General features: G+C 42.3%; 1 protein-coding gene and 1 non-coding gene across 3 annotated transcripts in view; one reads left to right on the plus strand and one right to left on the minus strand.

The window, feature by feature from the left end:
- Window positions 1-21,768, plus strand: part of LOC126281633 (LIM domain only protein 3-like) — a 1,631,617-nt gene that overhangs the window by 1,019,185 nt on the left and 590,664 nt on the right. The gene's annotated exons all lie outside the window — the stretch shown is intronic.
- Trnat-ugu (transfer RNA threonine (anticodon UGU)) lies at window positions 3,097-3,170 on the minus strand. The gene has a single exon. It is a non-coding gene; the product is annotated as a tRNA-Thr (tRNA).

Here is a 21,768-nt window from a genome sequence, read left to right on the forward strand (position 1 = left end):
TACGGCGAAATCAGCAGCGGATTTGGCTGAGGAGTGCAAGCGACTGGTGGCTGTGCGCTGGTATACGTTCCTTAGCAGTACACACGGTTTATTAGCAACACAGATGCCAAAAACAATTCCAAACAATGCACCAAATTTTCCGGTAACGCTGTACTAATTAATCAAAGAAAACGCATCAAGTAACTTGAGAATGAGTAGCAAAAAACCTTTAGTGAGAGACAAGCCTGCGTCTGTGATTCGAAGAACAAAACTTAATAGCTGGCACAATCAATTCACATAAAAGGAGTTCAAAGATTTCGTAACGAATTCACAATAAATAATACATGATTCAGGAATGAAACTGATCACATATAATTCACATAACAGTAATTAAAGTTTTCTTAACGAATAGACAATGAGTAGAACAAAAGTTGGTGAGAGAAAAGTTAGTACTAATTATACCGGAAACAGTAGAGTTAAATTACACTTAGAAACTAGACCACACAATTCACAGAATAATTGAGCTGTAGTCAGCCTTGCTCGAATCTCAACATAAACAAAATTAAACAATTAAATGGTATCAAGTTACCTTCCACTCGGAAAGTGGGTGGACTTAGCGACTGTTATGTGGCTTCTAACATACAGAGTGCAGCGATCAGTCGTCCTTTTTTAGATTTTATTGCCGCGCGGGATTAGCCGAGCGGTCTGAGGCGCTGCAGTCATGGACTGTACGGCTGGGTCCCGGCGGAGGTTCGAGTCCTCCCGCGGGCATGGGTGTGTGTGTTTGTCCTTAGGATAATTTAGGTTAAGTAGTGTGTAAGCTTAGGGACTGATGGCCTTAGCAGTTAAGTCCCATAAGATTTCACGCACATTTGAACATTAGATTTTATTACGCAAATCCAGATTTCGGCTAGTGGCACATTCAAAGAAATATGATTGACGCCCTAACAACAGGGACTTACATGCGTCGAAAATAGTGCACTGAGAATGGCTAGCCACTAGCCGAAATCTGGATTTGCGCCATAAAATCTAAAAAGGACGACTGATCGCTGCACTGTATAAGTTATAAAATTAAATGTTAATTTAGCTGGCTGTTAGATTAATGTACTCAAAAGAACTTTATGTTGCAAATGGAAGTGCATAATTAAATCAGATATATAGAATTTGCTGCAGCCAATACTACTGCAATGACTGCACGAAATAATGTAAGCCAATAGGCTTATAACAAGGCATAAACAGTCACACATAGTCAGTCAAAGGCAGTGTAGGAAAATGGTCAACTTTGTGCAGGACCCCTACCCGTGCAAGTGACATAGCGATAGTGGCTTTTCTGTTTCCTGTAAGAGCGCTGGTGAGCCATATAGTGGGTAGCCTTACAAGTAAACTCGCTCTGTCCCTTGGGGAGTCATCTGAGCAAGACACACAACACGAAATGGCCGTCGCTGTCCACATGCTCTGACTTCTCGTGCAACGAGACAACGCCACACTGTCCGTGCTCCTTACATTAGGGGGCTGCTATCTGGCGTTGTCAGCCGCTCGTTGCCGCTCGTCTCTGCAGGCTGTTTCACTGTTCCCCGATGTTGTCCGCTCACTGCAGCTGCTTGCCCGTTGACCACCGTGGCACTGGTGCAGACTGTAGCACGTTGCCGACAAGGTGAGAAAAGCGCCGGCATCACCAGCGGAGTGGGGACTGTATTTTCTTTGTATCGTGGAATCACAGCGGAAACCTGTGACCTAACATACACCAAATGTGAGCTCATATCGACTCGTACTTTTTAAATTCCAATCTATTGGAATTTCGTGCAGCGTGTTACTTGTTTACTATGTGTGACAATAACTATGATCATTAACAAACTGGTAGGCAGTTCATCATCAAGCTGACAAATGAGGCTATGAGACGCGAGAGACCCAAATAGTTTCACTAGGTAGGATTTTAAAAATCATTAAAAGAAAACAGCCAACCAACGATCTTGCACGTGCTGCCGTTCACGCAACATAGAGAATCTTGCACCTGCCGTACTGAATATTACATCGTGTTACTGCTTTGGCATCAGAGCTGGCCGCCGCGCGGGATTAGCCGAGCGGTCTAGGGCGCTGCTGTCATGGATTGTGCCGCTGGTCCCGGCGGAGGTTCGAGTCCTCCCTCGGGCATGCGTGTGTGTGTTTGTCCTTACGATAATTTAGGTTAAGTAGTGAGTAAGCTTAGGGACTGATGACCTTAGCAGTTAAGTCCCATAAGATTTCGCACACATTTGAACATTTGATTTTGAGAGGTGGCCGTCACCACTCCTCGCTGGCCATTTGTCCAGTGAACCACCTAGAAAACTTACCGCGGACTTCTTGTGAGACGGGCCTTGGTACAGTGCAGCGCTCAAGACAAATTGCGATTTACTCCGAAACGTCTGTTGGAGGGTGCAGGTTAATTCTCTGCATTGGTAGATTGTTAAAAGTAGTCTACATCAGTGTTGCCAGCATAGTTTTTACCCGTGAGGCAGGGTTAAAATCGTCAGTATAGCAATACTACCGAGGAATTGCTCGTAACGATTCAGTATGTTTGAGAAGACTCGCAGATCTGACCACTGGACTGGAAAATGAGCACAAAAATTGTGATTAAACCGTGTCCAACTGGTATGTAGCACCTCCGGCCGATAATGTCCCCGTTAACCAAAAAGGGAGAACAGTAAAGTAAAAACGGAGGAGGATACACATAGAAAGAAGTTTCGACGGGAGCGAACGGAATTCATATTCCTCTGTTAGATATCGGCAAGTCTGCGTAATTCACTTGACACCTTGCGGTAAGTAGGGGAGGGTGTGAGCGGAGATAGGGGGGGGGGGGGGGGGAATAGTAGTTCCTGCGCGTTGCAATTATTCCATACAAAACGAGGATTAATGTAATTTGTCCGTTACACAAGCAATCGGAACTACTTTGTCTACTTTCAGGGACGGTTCGTGTACTGTAATTTATGTAGCGGTGAATTTCTCATTTTCTGTGATTTGTCCTTGCTCAGTCTTACTGAACACAATAATAACTAAAACTAATTTGAAATTACAATGAAATGAACACCCTTAGCTGCTTATAGGCGTTGACATACGTCAACGGGGACAAATGAAAATGTGTGCCCCGCCCGGGACTCGAACCCGGGATCTCCTGCTTACATGGCAGACGCTCTATCCATCTGAGCCACCGGGGACACAGAGGATAGCGCGACTGCAGGGTTTTATCTCTGGCACGCCTCCCGCGACTCCCACATTCTCAACGTACTGTCCCGCACTACATTCGTACTGCCCCCGTCCATTATACTCATTACTCGCGGCGCGTTGCCGATTCCCGTAAGAGTTCGGGTACTGTTTGTGCAATCGCACAGAAGAAGAAGATGGTCAAGTGGCCGGTGAGCCTTAACTATGTATATACTAAGATGGTATCTGTTCTTTCGGACATGTCCGAAAGAACAGATACCATCTCAGTATATATATATATATACTGTCAATTTCAAATACCCTCTCGCCGCAGAAGTATCAACAAATTAATTTTATAATATATATATATATATATAATAAAATTAATTTGTTGATACTTCAGCGGCGAGAGGGTATTTGAAATTGGCGAAGCAAAACAATGATCTTTATACTTAAGTTAGCATCTAGATGTGGGCAAAGGGGACCTTGAAATCACGCACGCACTACAGGAAACCTGGAAGGAGCGTGCTGCTCTTCTACTACTTGTCACCGCAAGAAATAACTTAACAACGTCCTAACCGGAATTATGATGACGTAGTACGGTGCAAGGACACGACTCCGCCTCATGGAAGAGCTGGTCATATGTTCGCACGGCGTTGTGGATCGAAGAGCGCTGATGGCGACTGCGCAACTCGTCTTTCAACAACGAGACACTGGCGCCTTTACAAACGTGTCTGTTGAGCGGCTCTCGCACCACCTGGTTCGGCACACCTGGCGGGGGTGATCTGAAGGAAGCCGCGGCACCCCACCTCCCACTGTTGGCAAGGCGCGGCCGCGCTGTGCCAGAAGCAGCAGGCGCTCGTCGAGTGCTGCAGGCTGGAACCTTGTTATCCCTCCACTTAACAGTCAAAGTTGGCGCCCATTTTACTGCACCGAAGGTTTCGAAGGTGCACATTTTTGCAACATAACTGTTGAATTAAATAAATGTCGCATCTAATGGGCACAAAAGTAAAAGTGATAGTGACGTCACTAGCTGTGCATTCAGGGTGCAGTTATTATGTTCAACTGCCCGACTAAAGTTTGGTATTCAAGGATAAGCCATTTTTACTTGACCCTTTCGGACCTCAATTTTTTCTGGCGGAAGGAAAATTTTCCTTTGTGTGATAATGCTCTTAGGTGATATTTTGATGATTCTAGATGCAAGATTTAGACATAAATATGTACCTTTTTTCAAGATATACTTCATACACTAGGCTTCATTTCATGGATAAGAATAACTAATTATAAAATATTCTGTATTGTAATAAATAGTAAAATGCTCATTCAATAATTAACATGCAAAATAACAATAACAGTATTCAGTTATACAGTGGAATACAGCGAACCAACCACATACGTGTGATCTGGTGGTCACGAGCTGCTGCTTTGACTTGCTGTTATTTTCGTAGTGATGCCCGACAGTCGGCAGCGCTTACGCATGATGGAGAGGTTGAATATTCACAAATGTGTACCTCAGGTTTCTGTTGCAGTTAAGACACAGTAAAAGAGGTTCTGAAAAGATGTAATAATTTAACTTGAACGGATATGTTGTACACCAACCTTTCACTCTTCTAATTGGCAGTATCCTGTTAATTTGCATATTTACGTCATGTCTTTTTAAAGAGAAGCGGCTAGCTGCAGTGTCTCGTACCTGTTTTGGAAACGAAGTGCTAAAGCCTCCGGCTAGCTGATGGGTGCAAGATCCGCTATGCTGCCTCTTCCTACCGAGTTCTAAACTGCGACACTGAAACATCGGCAGACCATCAACCAGTCGGAATACACTCCCACGCATGTGAACGAGCTAGCGAACTCTTTTCATATCTGTCGGGGCTAGCAGAACAACTCCGTCCAGCACGGAGGAGACCACTTCTGTCGGCCGGCTTCCGATACGCGAGTCCAAAAATACGGATGACGATTACCACTGATAAAAAAGCCAGTTTTCGGTTTCCCCGTTTCTTTACCTTTCCAGCTTAACATGACCTTAAGAATCGCTCAAAATAACAGCTTTCTGAAATCTTTCTGATTGTTATTCCTATTACTTTCAGTAATAAACGTAGACTTAGAACAAATATTGACAAGTTCTAATGAAGATGAAGGAGTTCACGTTCGATATGCGGTTGAAACTGTGGCAGAAATCGGTGTCTCCAGCCAAGATTGCGAAGTTGAAGCAGACGGGTGGGGCGAGAGCCGGGGCGGAAGGTCACAGTCTGCTGACTTCCCCGCACCGTCACTTTTGGGTGGTATGAATTTTTACCCTGAAGCAACCACAGAACGAATGGTTCAGTTATTATCCCAGGTTCATAAAACGTCAATAAAATTATAAGTACATTAGTGAAATTTACCCTCTCTCCCAAGGAACATTGTGGATATATTTTCCTTACATGATGATGCAAGCTTGTTGACTCTCTTCCGGCGCTTCGTGAAATACTGTAAAACTAGGGATCGCACCATTGTGCAGATTCTGACGATACCACCAATTGCTAAGTAGGTTAGAAATCAGATTAATAATGTTGCTCACGCAGCATATGTTCGCTTTATCGGGCAACAACAAAGTTATTGACTGTGGATGGTATCGTCAGAATGGAAATAATGAAGTCACTGTAAAAAAGTAATTAATTTTGGCACTTATCTTGAATGGATTCCCACGTAGATTTCTTCGAAGCTGTTATGGCACATCTGGTTGATTCTAGGGCGATTCCACTTTGAATGCTAGAAGGGCCAGATCTGTATTTTAGCAATATTTGAAGACTTAACATATGCGTTTTTCAGGAAATTCTTAATGATCAAACAATCCCAGACCAGAACAATGGTATGGTAGAAATAAGTTTTGACTTCGTGTTCACGATCCATATTTTTATTAAACTTCTTGTAAACTCACATATACTTCTTCTTAATTGTCACATCATCAAGAAAACAGTTCTGTATCAATCTTCATATATTTAATTTCCACTTTAACAAAACACAAGACTTGGCTGTTCTTTTACAAAGCGAACTAACAACTTAACTTCTGCAAAGTGAAACAAAGATTGCTCTGTGCGCATTCGCACCAAAACGGTTACAAGTAAGTCAAAGATTATGAGTCTCACAGACATGAATACACACAAGAACCATATCACTGTAAAATATCGTTAAATCGGAGTACCTATACATTAATAAAACCAAATATGAATATTGTCACAAAAATATGTCTGTTACTTCGCAGAAAAGTAGAACGATATTACTCGTGTCGAGAACTGGGGTTGGAGTGCCGTAATGCTCACGTAAATAAAGAACCATTACAAGATGTCCGAGGATGGCAGCGTCAAGAGGAAAATCATGATCTTCACAGTCCAGAACCGATTCTTATGTCATGTGTTCGATGATAGTCTCTAACTGCAGGCGTTTTTATTAAAAAGTCCTCATCGCTGTTCTCAGTATCTATAAAAACCCAACATTTCAAAGCAGTGGAAATTTTACGAATACGTGTTCTGAAAAAAGATTTATTTAAAAAGTAAAAACCGTAGCACTATTGATGAGGCGAATTTATATGGCTGTTTTTTAATCCGGTTTTTAGTAATAAACAAAGACCAAATACCGGTTACCCTGACTAAAATGCCGGTATGGTTTTTAACCGGTCGGTTTTTCCCACTCCATGTCAAAATTGCTCCACGAAACTGTTTTAACTTTCAGGTCTCAGTGAAACTCCACAGAAGTAAGCAGGCGTTATCGTCGGCCATTTACCGCGCCTACCAATAACGCTCCTAAGCAAAGAGCTGTTTCGTGTCAGGATTTCTGAAAGCGTATCACCGACCATCTTGTGGAAATCAGTCACCCATAAGATCAGCATAGTCGGGCCAGACTACCGCCCACTTCTAAGGATTAAACAAAGGCCGGCCTATTGTCCACAGCCAGGGTAATAGCTTCGTTCCCCTCGATACACAATAACCACGGGACGAGAACAGGCGCGCGATCAGAAAGTGATATGTTATAAAGCTTCTGAAAGCCTCCTACCAACAAAGAGAAGAAACCTGACACTGACAGTGTATAATCGTATGATCAACAATTGCTATTTGAAAAACTGCGTGATCGTGTAGACATGCACGATGAGAATGGCATCGAGAAGCTTGCGTGGCGGCGGGAAGCCTAGAAACAATGTGTCTGTGGCGAATACATGTCTGGTTGCACAGTTACCGGTAATTGTCGTTCTCGACCTTCGAGGTTAACGTGATCGCCTCTTAAGAATTCATCTCGACAGCTGTTGCCCTTTTCAACATGATGTGGGATGAGCATGACGTTCATGCAACAGTTTCGCTCACTCGTTCAGTGGATTTTGCTTCAAAAAATGTCTCTGAGCCCTATGGGACTCAACATCTGTCATAAGTCCCCTAGAACTTAGAACTACTTAAAACTAACTAACCTAAGGACATCACACACATCCATGCCCCAGGCAGGATTCGAACCTGCGACCGTAGCGGTCACGTGGTTCCAGACTGAAGCGCCTAGAACCGCACAACCACACCGGCCGGCATTTGTTTCAGATTCCCATACTATTATTTTAAAAAATTTTGGACAAGTAATGCCAAAAACTTAGCATCCGATATTCTGTTGAAGGGCCTCCCACAGCCTCCGTTAGTCTGTGAGCCTACAGTTCGCTCTCGACACCTCCCGTGGGCTGTACCATGTCCTGTGATACGAATAGACCTCTTTTGTAGCCCCAAGGATGCTGATCCTACCCTTCTCCTACATTTGTTTCGTTCGCATCTCCGCGATTATTCTAATTCGCTATGCGGATCGAATATCAACGACGGGGTCGGTTACGCTTCTGCATATGCAAGGGGACACGAGAAGCACAATCTTCTGAGTGCCTGCAGTTTATACACTGCAAAGTTAGTTGCCACATCTCGGGGTTTGCAGTACGTCAAATCCCAGGCCACGACGAACTTTCTGATCTCTAGCGATTCCATGAGTTGTTTAAAAGGCATGACCTTGTCCTATCCCAAATAGGTATTCTAAGAAACGAACTTGCTGACAGTCCAATTTGAAAATTGAAAAATTAAACAAAACAGGAAAAATAAAAGATACAAATATTTAAAGACGAAGAAAGACAAAGTTTACAAATATTAGCAAAAAAAAGGTAAGCAAACCCCCTTTGTGACCACAACAACTTCTCTATTGTATATAAATAAAGATAGTTACGGAACACGTATATCAATAAATGTATTTTATTGTTTCTTATTTAATATTTCTTTTCACTATTAATAAAGAAAGATTAAATAATATAATAAATATATTTGATACAATTATATAAATTAATTTAATATGTTATTAATATAAAATTAACTTAATATTAACTTAAATATTAATTAATTGACGGATCTAATTATACATAATTTATATTATTATAATTCATATAAGTATTTATATTAATATAATATTTAATATTTAATTTTATTAATTTTATTTATTATATCCAATTATAATAATATTTAACATTAAATTACATATTATTATATATTTTATGATACAATAATTTATTTTAACCTAACCATAAGTAGCTATAATCCTCGGTAAATAAATTTATTAAAATAATCACTTAATAATAATAAAATAAATTAATAGGTATTTATATTTAATTATATGTACATCGTGTTACAAAAAGGTACGACCAAACTTTCAGGAAACATTCCTCACTCACAAAGAAAAAAAAAAATGTTATGTGGACCTGTGTCCGGAAACGCTTACTTTCCATGTTAGAGCTCATTTTATTACTTCTCTTCAAATCACATTAATCATGGAATTGAAACACACAGCAACAGATCGTACCAGCGTGACTTCAAACACTTCGTTACAGGAAGTGTTCAAAATGTCCTCCGGTAGCGAGGATACATGCATCCACCCTCCGTCGCATTGAATCCCTGATGCTCTGATGCAGACCTGGAGAATGGCGTGTTATATCACAGCCGTCCACAATACGAGCACGAAGAGTCTCTACATTTGATACCGGGGTTGCGTAGACAAGAGCGTGGAGGCCACGGAATTGGTCCGCCTCTACCAATCCATCGGTCACCGAATCTGTTGTTGAGAAGCGTACGAACACTTCGACTGAAATGTTGTGTCGTACTTGTAAAGGCACATGTTCTAGCAGCACTATCCCGTATGAAATCATGATAACGTGCTCCATTGAGCGTAGGTGGAAGAACATACTGATGAAACTAAAATGCGCTCTAACATGGAAATTAAGCATTTCCGGACACACAACCACATAACACCTTTTCTTTATCTGTGTGTGAGGAATGTTCCCTGAAAGTTTGGCCGTACCGTTTTGTAACACCAAATTTACCCAAATCGGAACAAAACGCGGCCACAGGAGATCAACTTGACGTCGGGATACCTGACTCAGACTTACGATTAAAACTCCGACGCAATATTTTGAGGGTCTGGGAATTGGGATGGCCAACTACTACGACCCAAAACAAGTTGAGAGCGATTAAAGGGTCCAGTAAGACGCGGCAGGCGCCTCGGAACGTTGCCATTGTGTTGTGCCAGTGGCCACACGAGACCCACGAATTCCTTCTGAGTCAGGAGTATCCTCCTCAGTGAAGCTGTGGTGGACCACTGACGACGGCACTCGTTCTTGTTGAGCGCGCCCTGCTGGCCGATCTGCGGCACACTCTCAGCTTGCCTACCTCACTACCTCAGGTGTTTGCGGATGACAAGACAACCACTACCAAAGTATTGCACTTTCTGAGGGAGAGCGGATTTTAGATTAAACTATATACTGCTCCACTTCCAGTGTTTTTTTCCTTTCTTCTGTCCATGTTGTTCCCGATTTCTTATTTCTTCTGCATTATACACTCCTGGAAATTGAAATAAGAACACCGTGAATTCATTGTCCCAGGAACGGGAAACTTTATTGACACATTCCTGGGGTTAGATACATCACATGATCACACTGACAGAACCACAGGCACATAGGCACAGGCAACAGAGCATGCACAATGTCGGCACTAGTACAGTGTATATCCACCTTTCGCAGCAATGCAGGCTGCTATTCTCCCATGGAGACGATCGTAGAGATGCTGGATGTAGTCCTGTGGAACGGCTTGCCATGCCATTTCCACCTGGCGCCTCAGTTGGACCAGAGTTCGTGCTGGACGCGCACACCGCGTGAGACGATGCTTCATCCAGTCCCAAACATGCTCAATGGGGGACAGATCCGGAGATCTCGCTGGCCAGGGTAGTTGACTTACACCTTCTAGAGCACGTTGGGTGGCACGGGATACATGCGGACGTGCATTGTCCTGTTGGAACAGCAAGTTCCCTTGCCGGTCTAGGAATGGTAGAACGATGGGTTCGATGACGGTTTGGAAGTACCGTCCACTATTCAGTGTCCCCTCGACGATCACCAGAGGTGTACGGCCAGTGTAGGAGATCGCTCCCCACACCATGATGCCGGGTGTTGGCCCTGTGTGCCTCGGTCGTATGCAGTCCTGATTGTGGCGCTCACCTGCACGGCGCCAAACACGCATAGACCATCATTGGCACCAAGGCAGAAGCGACTCTCATCGCTGAAGACGACACGTCTCCATTCGTCCCTCCATTCACGCCTGTCGCGACACCACTGGAGGCGGGCTGCACGACGTTGGGGCGTGAGCGGAAGACGGCCTAACGGTGTGCGGGACCGTAGCCCAGCTTCATGGAGACGGTTGCCAATGGTCCTCGCCGATACCCCAGGAGCAACAGTGTCCCTAATTTTCTGGGAAGTGGCGGTGCGGTCCCCTACGGCACTGCGTAGGATCCTACGGTCTTGGCGTGCATCCGTGCGTCGCTGCGGTCCGGTCCCAGGTCGACGGGCACGTGCACCTTCCGCCGACCACTGGCGACAACATCGATGTACTGTGGAGACCTCACGCCCCACGTGTTGAGCAATTCGGCGGTACGTCCACCCGGCCTCCCGCAAGCCCACTATACGCCCTCGCTCAAAGTCCGTCAACTGCACATACGGTTCACGTCCACGCTGTCGCGGCATGCTACCAGTGTTAAAGACTGCGATGGAGCTCCGTATGCCACGGCAAACTGGTTGACACTGACGGCGGCGGTGCACAAATGCTGCGCAGCTAGCGCCATTCGACGGCCAACACCGCGATTCCTGTTGTGTCCGCTGTGCCGTGCGTGTGATCATTGCTTGTACAGCCCTCTCGCAGTGTCCGGAGCAAGTATGGTGGGTCTGACACACCGGTGTCAATGTGTTCTTTTTTCTATTTCCAGGAGTGTATTTAAAAAAAATTCTGTCTAGTATTTCCAGTTCTTTGATGTTGTTCCTTCCTATATTCTTTCTTGTTTCTGTAATTCTTCCTGTTGTCGATTTCTCCTTGCATAAATGCAAGAATATTTGTTTCATGAGCTGTCCTCATTGATTCGGTGCAAAAAGGATTGTCTTCTTTTATCCATTACTTTAGATATTTCTTCTGTATTTTTGTAGATGTCTTCATTGTTTCTCATTTTGTATAGCACTCGTTATTTTTCTAACCATCCGTCTTTCTAGTACCTCTATTTCTCCAGACTATAGTTCATTGTTAGGCATTCACATTCATATGAACATACTGATAGTACCACAGAGGTATAGTGTTTCACTTTTTCTAGATATGCATTTCTTATTGTAAGTACTCTTTGCAAACAATATGCTCTCTCTCTCTCTCTCTCTCTCTCTCTCTCTCTCTCTCTCTCTCTCTCTCTCTGTTTTGTCAACTCTTACATTAGTGAAAATTTTTCTGCTTCATTCACTTGTACAGTTTCTTAAAGATATTTGAATTTACTTACTCACTCCATTTTACCTGTTTGTGTATCTATGAATTTCGGTGTATTTTTATGTTTGTCATGTTTTTTCATCCGAAATCTTGACAGCAGTTATATTTGCTAGTTCTTCCAGAAGATTTATATGAATAACTGTGTCTGTCAAATTTTCTGAAAGTATTGCTAGAATTTTGTGGTCCAATTTTGTTATTCTATATCTCCAAATTCTAGATCCTCAAAATTTTTTCTAGGATGGAATTAAACAGTAAAGGTGATAAACCATCCCGTATGTAAAAGCAGTTTTTATTTAAAATGGCTGAGATACTCCTACCGTATATTACACTTTAAATATCGTGTTTTTGTTAGAGTTTCACGAATTATTTGTGCTAACTTTCCTTTAATGCCAAATTCTCTAATGATTTTGTCTGGCGTTCTCTGTTTACTGACTCAAATGCTTGTTTTGAAGTCAATAAATGATACTGTTATAGGTTTGTCGATTAACATTCCGTGGCGAATTATTTATTTTAAGTTGAAATTCTGTTTCTATGCGTGACCTTCCGTTTCGAAAACCTCCCTCATATGCTCCCAGCTGTTTGTCTAGGGTTCGTACAACCCTGTCCAGGAGATTTTTGGATAATATTTCGTATGCCAGGGACAGAAGTGACACTTTTCTGTAACTACAGTATTAACATTTTATCTCCCTTTTTATGTCGCGCGTGTTTTAGTTATTATATTCTTTATAATAAAATATTTCTTATTATTTGCAGTTCTTATTTGTGAAGCTATAGTGAATGAAAATTAATCCGTGGACCTGTTTCAGGCGCGGTACTGTGACCACAGGAACAAAGGTACAAAACGGGAGGTTAGAGAGAGAGAGAGAGAGAGAGAGAGAGAGAGAGAGAGAGAGAGAGAGAGAGACCCATGAGGAGCTGAAGGTTTAATTTCTAGACAAGGAGTGCAGAGTTCGAGGTTCAAACCTAAATTAAGGGTAAAAAATTCCGCAGTTCTTCGGCGGGCGCGTTATTAAAACCGAGATGAAAAATACGCCAGTTCGGGATCGGACAGCGCGGCGACTGCGGCGGCGAGTGTTGCAGGAGTGGCTCAAGACTTTTAATGGCCCAACTGTTTTAAAACTCTGCCCGGCCTCGCGTGGTCCCCACCTAACACACGCGGCCTGCACTTAATGTCCGTGATAAACTAGCGCCATAACTCAGCCCGCGGGCCATATTGCCGCCAATATTTCTCCCGATTTTATTTAATATGCAATAACGGCTATCGCGCCAAGATGGACGCCGCAATAACTCGGCGTCGCCCTGGCGTGTCATCCCGGGGAACCCCCGGAGCCTCAGCGGGAAGCAGTCACGTGACGGGCGGCCTCGGATGGCACGCCCCGCCTCATCTCTGTAGGAGTGTCCACTCTCTGACAGCAGTGTACAAAGCAGGGGAACACCGTGAAGGAGGTATAAGGAGAAAACACATCCGCAAGTATGGTGATCGTGAAATCACTTTCTAAATGTAGAGGATTAAACGGTTCAGTTGAAAAAGCAAGAGAATATATTAGAAATGCTGTAATGTTGATGCATTAATTTGTTCTGAATCCGGTGCTGATATTCAAGACAATACGAAAGCGGGTTAAAAGCTGTGAGCTATCTGGGGAAGTTAACCTTGCATTACTGAGCAACTGTTTCACCAAGTATCCAGTCTAGCTTACCAAATTCCCAACCAGACTAACATTAATTATAATCTTTTAGTAGTCATCATATATAGACAATTTAAATAAAAAGAAATAAATCAGCTTATATTTGGCCATTTTAACATTGATCATTGTTCCGTTAAAATTTCAGCATATTAAACTTGATTCATAACTAAACTGGTGCCTTATTTAGGATTGTGAAAATGTGAATTTGTAATCTTACGGAACACATCAAATATGGAGCCAAGATTGGGAGACTGCATTCATAAAATAACACATGAAGAACGTTGAAACATATGCAAGAGGAAATTAACCACAACCAACCGATTCAGTTTTCACCCAAAGAAGTTACATTCGTAGCGCAATCCTGTCCGTCATGAAATTACCACACACTTGTATACTAAATTCATACTAACACTCTGTGAAATCTTCCCGAAAAGAATAGCTGAGCGCTACTTTGATGATTACACCACATGCTTCTAGTGGTCAACTTGGTTTACACAAAGAGTGTAACTCCACAATAATTTTGATGATTAAAATAAATTACATTGAAACACAAATTACAAAAGAAAAATCTCGAACTGGTTACTATCGTCTTACTAATAACCTGAAGGGTCAAACAATTGTATAAGCATCTGGTACTGGTCTCACAAAGTACACCCCACATGGGTTGAACATAAAGAAAAGTTGCTATATTGAAAAATATTGTCAAGACGAGACGTTATAATCTCACGCACATTCGCATTTAAGATTGATGATCTTAGTTAGAGTTACTGATCAACACGTGGTTCCACTTTAGTCACAAAGTAGTGACAAAGCAACTATCGGAAGATATTCTGAACTTCACACTCGAATTACACTGCTTTGCAATTTAAGATAACATTAGATATTTTAGATCTAAACCTGAAATAAAGGTGATTAAATTTTCAGTTAGGCTGAACTTAAGAAATCCATTGTCCTAAGGGCTTAGCAGAGACACGCTAAGCCGGAGATTTTACCACTTCAGACCCTCGCCGTGGACAGACTGCCGTGGGCCCCTACCGAGGGTGCTTCCAGATAGGAAACGGAAGTGCCCAGAGAGGCAGCTTCCTATACCAACATGACAAGAGACGGACAGGACCATACTAAGGATAGAAACCTCTTTGCTTTTACGTCCGACGTTGGTCCTACTGTTTTCTAGCAGACAGGCTTGTCTTCTACCATCAAGCATGCAACTAGAAATACATATGCTCATTCATCCTTTCACACAGAAGGGAAGGGGGATAACAGTATATTATCATATACAGTATATAAAAGAAAGCGGATGTAGGTTCTGTATGAGACTGTGTGACATGAATTACATATAAACTGTGTTTTAAAGTGTAGTAGTGTGACACATCGTTCTTGATTGTGTGTAAAGGTAACACGTTCCACTGATCAGTCTCCTCACAGATAGTCAGAAACACCACAGTAAATTTAGAAGGGGAATGTATGCCGTAAATGACAACAGCTTTAAAAAATTAACATGAAAGTAATCCAACAGAGACCTTTCAATGCAACTCGACAAAACTTTAAGTAATTTGAAGTAGCAGCAATATACTCCACTAAAATTAACTGCATTCTGAAAATACTGAAAAGCAGAAGCTCTATGGTGTTGTTGGAATTTCAAATAGAATTCTGCAAGTTGTTCCAACTTAATAAGTAATGTCCTTAGTCACATATGCAATGCATCACTGGCAAAGAGATTTGTTCATACAGGTTAAAATAAGCATTGTTAAACCACTTCATAAGAAAGAACACAAGACAGACAAACAATTATCGTCCAATTTCCTTATTGCCAGCTTATTCGAAAAAATAATGTGTTCATGAACAGTCCACAAGAACAGAACAAATGGTTCAAATGGCTCTAAGAACTATGGGACTTAACATCTGAGGTCATCAGTCCCCTAGACTTAGAACTAATTAAACCTAACTAACCTAAGGACATCACACACATCCATGCCCGAAGCAGGATTCTAACCTGCGACCGCAGTAGCAGTGCGGTTCCGGACTGAAGCGTCTAGAACAGAGCACACAGCTTGGATTCCAGAAGGGTTGCTCAACTGAGAATGCTATTTACACATTCACTCATCAAACAGAACGAGCATTCAGTAATAAAATGTCGTCAGTTGGTACTTTTTCTGATCTTTCCAAGGCTTAAAATTTAGGTTTCATGGATCTGATTGTTTTTCACACAGATGGCTTGAATACTATTTACGAAACAGAATACGAAAGGTTGTGGTGAATAAAGCAAACAATGTGGGTCCAGTCCTACTCCTTATACGATCTTGCACTTAACATTCAACAAGCAGAATTGGTAATTTTTGCAGACAATACTGGTGTTAAGATGAATCCAGTTAAAGGGAAGGAAAACGAATAGGTTGTAAACGGTATTTTCCAATAAATTACAAAGTGGTTGTCAGAAAATGGGCTTCCAAATTTTGAATAAAAAACACGCTATAATTCAATTCTCTACAACAAATAGTCCGAGTAACAATTGATGTAGCCCAAGAGGAGTCAGGAATAGGGTAGAACGCTTCAAATTTTTGGGTGCACAAATTGAAGAAAACTTAAACTGTGGAAGAAGCCTATTACTGAACTTCTCAAACAGTTACGTTCTCAAACAAATATGGTCAGCTACTTTTTCTCTCCGTATAATTGATGGTCTTGGGAACAGAGAACCAGCATATTTCCACTCAATAAAGTCTAATAGAATAATTTTCTGAGATAACTCACCGCTTACAAAGAAAGTAATGATTACACAAAAGCGAACAGTATGGATTATATGTGGTGTTCACCCACGGACGCCATGGACGTCAATCTTCAAGGAAATAAAGTGCACTCTCACAATACCGATATTCGCTAATAAAATCTGTGATAAATAATCCATCACAAGTTGAAAAGAACACTGATGACCATACCTAGAACACTAAAGGGAAAAATGACCTTTATTACACATTATTAAAACTGTCAGAAGCTCAGGAAGGGGTGTAAAATTTTTTAATGCTGTATATCAATCATTTGCTCACTAAAAAAATGACGGACAGATAGAAAAACAAGTTTTAAATATAACTAAGATTCATTTCTCGTAATTCCTTCTATTCCATTGACGAAGTTCTACTTAAAAACTAGCAGCCAGTGGCAAAAATAAATAAATAAATAAATAAATAAAATAAAATAAAAATAAAATGAAACTTGTTTCAATTGTAGTTGACTGAGTAGGACAAAAAAATATCGTGTGCATTAATGTTTGCAGAAATCACTCGTTCCACATAATTTCGACAAAACAATCGTCGAAATGCTCTATGAACATGTAACTAACTAAGGATGCAACGGATCACTAATGTGCTGTTAAGAGTTGAAAGTAGGCCACCTGGATCGACACTGCATCTCTCGCGGGTCATGCTTTTCCTGTCACTCTGCCTCCACGCAGTATTGCCTTTCATTGGCAGTTCGTTCTACAAGACAGCGATGAACAGATAACTTCTGAGTGATGTACTGTCAACATTCATTTGATCCGCGTCGTTCCGCTATGAACTCAAAATTCACGCACTCGGACGCCAAAGTGCGATTCCTTACATTCTAAAAGTACAAAAACATCTGCTTTCGTCCCGTTTATGTTTGACGTAAAATATTAATGTAGAAGAAAAGCAATTCAGGAACACTGGCCGACAAAAATCTTTGTCCAGTAAATACAACCAAGCTGCTCAATTCTGGGCCTAGGAGTGTTTTTTTTTTTTTTTTTTTCAATTTTGATCTGTCCAATAACGCTGTGTATCCTACAAATATATTTCTTAAACATAGCAATTATCCGTCGGTTGTCAGGTTCAAATAAATGACCTGTCGTAGCACAGAAATAATTACAAAACATACAAATGTGCAAACAGTATACGGACTAGCACAATCGGTATTTTAAACACACTATCATACACACAGAACATCAGGGAAGATGCTCAAACCAACCTCCGTGCACCTCCAAGCATTTGGGACTCACCAGGCCATGTTTCTCTGCAGCCTTCTAATGAAAACGATTGTACTCTCATTTGTGTGGCAGTAATAAGTAATTGCTCGTCTTCTGTTTAATACCTGCTGTAACTTTTGTATAACGATTAAGAAGCGACGTAACATATCACAAAATCAGGAAATTAAAATATTACACTTAGACCCCTAATCGATACTGCAAACTCAGAGTAGTCTAAGCAAAACTCTGCCTGCTGCACTAAATGGCCAGCATAGCTGTACAGCACTGAACAAGATACTTGTGGTGGGTACAGTGCTGCCAAATTTTCTTTCTTTGACTTCCATATCCACCGAAAATATGCTGGGGACGAAATTTTGTAACAGCCATTTTTCTACTGTTTACGTCTAAGAAGTCGCGCTGTGACTCCTGAATGCGCATATTTTGGTTGCATAATTTTCTTGCTAGAAATCCATGGAAGACTGAAACTCACGGAGGCGTCTTCCGTAGTGTGTCTATGTTCGTTTTCACTTTATTTGCTTATTAACAACTGTGCAATGAGAAAACTGTTGATTCCGTTTCGTGATTTCCATTTGGAAAAGTACATTTTACTACCTCCATTTAATCAGTTTTAACAAAGCGACAGTGCCTACAAGTTCCCTTGAGTTTTTGATACAGCAGTCGATTTATCTCTGAATCTTAGTGAATGTAGATACACATCGAGCGCGGACTCTCAGCAATGAATCTCTTTCACACTATTTGTTTTCTATACATAAATACGTAAATATAGCATCTGCTGTCGCATTGCCCATCGGAAGATGGATGTACAGAAATTTGTTCTGTAGTCTTCGAGAGAGACACTTACCGAAAACATCCACAAGCCATCCTTCTGTTCCACAGTGGTGCACATTAAAAACTCTCTTGATTGCTGCGAAAGATGACGAATTACTCTTCGTGAGTTATTGCTTGATGGGTGAGAGCACTAGTATTCATGCTGTCTAGCACGGTAGAGGACAACTGTTGCCTTTGGCGTTACTTCTGCTCTAACAATAGGGATATGATTTTGTTGATCAGTCTCAGTATTCTTACTGTATTCGCTCTATGTGGGCCGACGTTTTGCAGACATTTCAAATTACATCCACTGTCTTTCTGCCCTCTCCCTCTGAAACGGGCGGTGGAGGCAAGGGCGCTATCTTTCTCCACTCAGAAACGTGAATCATGCAGTACTGCTTTTACCATGAGGGAGCTTAAACATGCACTCTCTCCAGGACCGGACGACGTTCAATTCTGATGTTACAACACCTATTACTGAGGGGCCATGTTTTCTCATCCATACATGTAACAGCATTTGAACTGTTGCTAGTGTGAGTCCACTGTCATTACCATACGTAAGCCCGGTAAGGCCTTCCAGCTGCGCGGCGCGGTTCCTTTCTGGTATTTTACCAGCACCTACTTGTGAACTCGTTGCAGCAGATCGCCGGTAGGAAAGGCGAGCAGAAACCCACCGTACTGAGACTCGCACCAGGCTGCATACAACGTAACTATTCAAAAAATCTGGAAAAGGTATTAATTTTGAATGAAAGGTGGAAATACTGGCAAAAATTCGGTATATTCTGAAGTCGAGAATTACACGTTCACTGTCAATCCCTTGCTAATCCTAAGTCAGTCATGCACAAACTCTTTCATTCCCGTTAGCAGGTTTATGGTAACGTAGTTCCCGAAATCTGAAAAGCCACTAAACATGGTTCAAATGGCTCTGAGCACTATGGGACTTAACATCTATGGTCATCAGTCCCCTAGAACTTAGAATTACTTAAACCTAACTAACCTAAGGACATCACACAACACCCAGCCATCACGAGGCAGAGAAAATCCCTGACCCTGCCGGGAATCGAACCCGGAAACCCGGGCGTGGGAAGCGAGAACGCTACCGCACGACCACGAGATGCGGGCACACTAAACATGGATTGTTCTTAAATGAAAATGCTCGCCAATCTATTAAGTTTATCGGTGTCTAATGCACTCAAGTTTTGTAACACCAATCTGGTCAACATGCAACGCGGAATAACTGTCTTTTCTCATACACAAAATTACTTACTCCCGCGTTTGTCCGTACTTTTTATGACTAACCAATCAAGAAATAACACAGTTTCGAACAGTACTTTTTCCCGAAATAATTATTTAACATTCTGATATTTTATTTATACTTAACGTTATTAACTGTTTTCATTTGCACTCGAATTAGCTTTCCTTTTTTCATAACCTTACTTAACATATTATGATACAAAATTCCCGGCCGTTTGCGTTCACACTGTCTTAAAAATTTCTCACACTATTTCGTACAGCAATTGTCAATATAAGAATGATCTACATATTCACTTTAGACCACATTCACTTATCATTCACACTACGAAAAACATATAAAAAACCGTACAAACACAAATAAACAAAAAGCCTTCAAGAAATAAACAGAACAATTCACAAAAACATTTTCTTGGTATGTTTCTTGAATGTGTCTGTCCGCTTCGGTACGCTGATGAATGAAAATTAGAACTACATTCTCGAGTGGCCATCTGTCACTGTGGACGCAGAGTCATTCTCCCGATACACAGGCTCCAGACAGGAGCGATATAAAGGCGCCACGCCTGACAGCTACCCCCCTAATTCCTTCGCCAGTAGCGCCTGCAAGGTGATGGAACGTACAGTTTTTGGTTTGCTGGTGCGGTTGCTCGAGTCTTCGAATCTCGTTACTAGCGCCCAATGTGGATTCCATAGGCACCACTCTGCAGTTGATCATCTCGTCATCTTATCAACTCATACTACGAACAATTTTTTGAGGAAGTGTCAAACTGTGGCCCTGTTTTCTGATTTGGACAAAGCGTATGACTAGAGAACCGGGAATCCTATGTATTATGCACGAGGGGGCCCCCGGGATCTCATGCCCTTTATAATCAGGGAATTTTTAAAAGACCGCGTTTTTAAGGTACTCGTGGGCTCGGCTCTATTGGACACTTTTCTTCAGAAGAACGGGGTGCCTCAGGACTCTATATTCAGCGTCGTCTTAATTGCCACAGCCATTAACACTATTGTGGATTGTCTCCCGCCAAGTATCTCAGGCTCTCTTTCCGTGCATGACTTTAACATCTATTGCAGCTCTCAACGAACCCGTCTACGTGAGTGGCGGCTTCAGCGGTGTATTGATCATCTTTACTCGAGGGGCATCAACAGTGGCTTCCGCTGACGTGATTGTCTGTATGAACTTCGGGCGGCGCCGGAAATTTCTTCCCCCGCCCCTATGTCTCGGCTCATTCCTTCCTCCGTTCGTCGACTTGGGACCCAGATTTGATAGGAAATTCTGTTGGTCTTCTAATCGCTCCCTTAGCGTTCCACGTGTGTCATACAGTACGTCGTGGGGAGCGCATCGGATCATCCTCCTCCGTTTATGCCAGTCCCTTGTTCCTTCGAAACTGGACTAACGATGTGTCGTATATTCATCTCAAGTCCGTTTTAACACCATCCACCACTGCAGGATACTAGTCCATTTAAGAGTCTTTACGCTGAGGCTGTTAGCACCATTGTCCTACCAGCGTGATGTTCTCCTCAGTTGTTACGTGAGCCGCCTGTCTTCTGTGCCTGGTCACGCATCCTATGCTCCATTTTTCAACGATTGCCTTCACCGCACGTATGTGCTGCGCCTGCCTTCTCTGTTGCCTTCCAGCGTTCGCTTTCATTTGCTGCTTCGACAGCTTTGCTTTACGCTGCCTGCGACGTTCCCCCTGGCTGCGAGATCTTCACCGCCCTGGCTTCGCGGCGAGGTACGTGATCATTTCGGACTCCATTCGCTTCCTAAGGCCACTGCTCCTGGCATGGTGTATCGCAGCGAGGTTCTTCCATTTGGCGCGTGGCATGGAGACAGTGTCCTCGTCTATGCCGCCGGTTCCAAGACCGACCGTGGTGTCGGATGACCGTTGTTCATGGCAATGATCCTTTTGAATATAGGCTTCTTGACCAGTGCTCGATATCTTACCGCGGAGCTGTACCCCTTGTAAGTAGGCTGTTTAGGTTTTTATATTAGTAACACCACGTAGCGCTCTGTATGAAAATCACTGGCTGTGCTGTGTGCAGTCTGTGG

This window comes from Schistocerca gregaria, chromosome 7, assembly GCF_023897955.1.
Source record: "Schistocerca gregaria isolate iqSchGreg1 chromosome 7, iqSchGreg1.2, whole genome shotgun sequence".
NCBI classification, from domain to species: domain Eukaryota; kingdom Metazoa; phylum Arthropoda; class Insecta; order Orthoptera; family Acrididae; genus Schistocerca; species Schistocerca gregaria.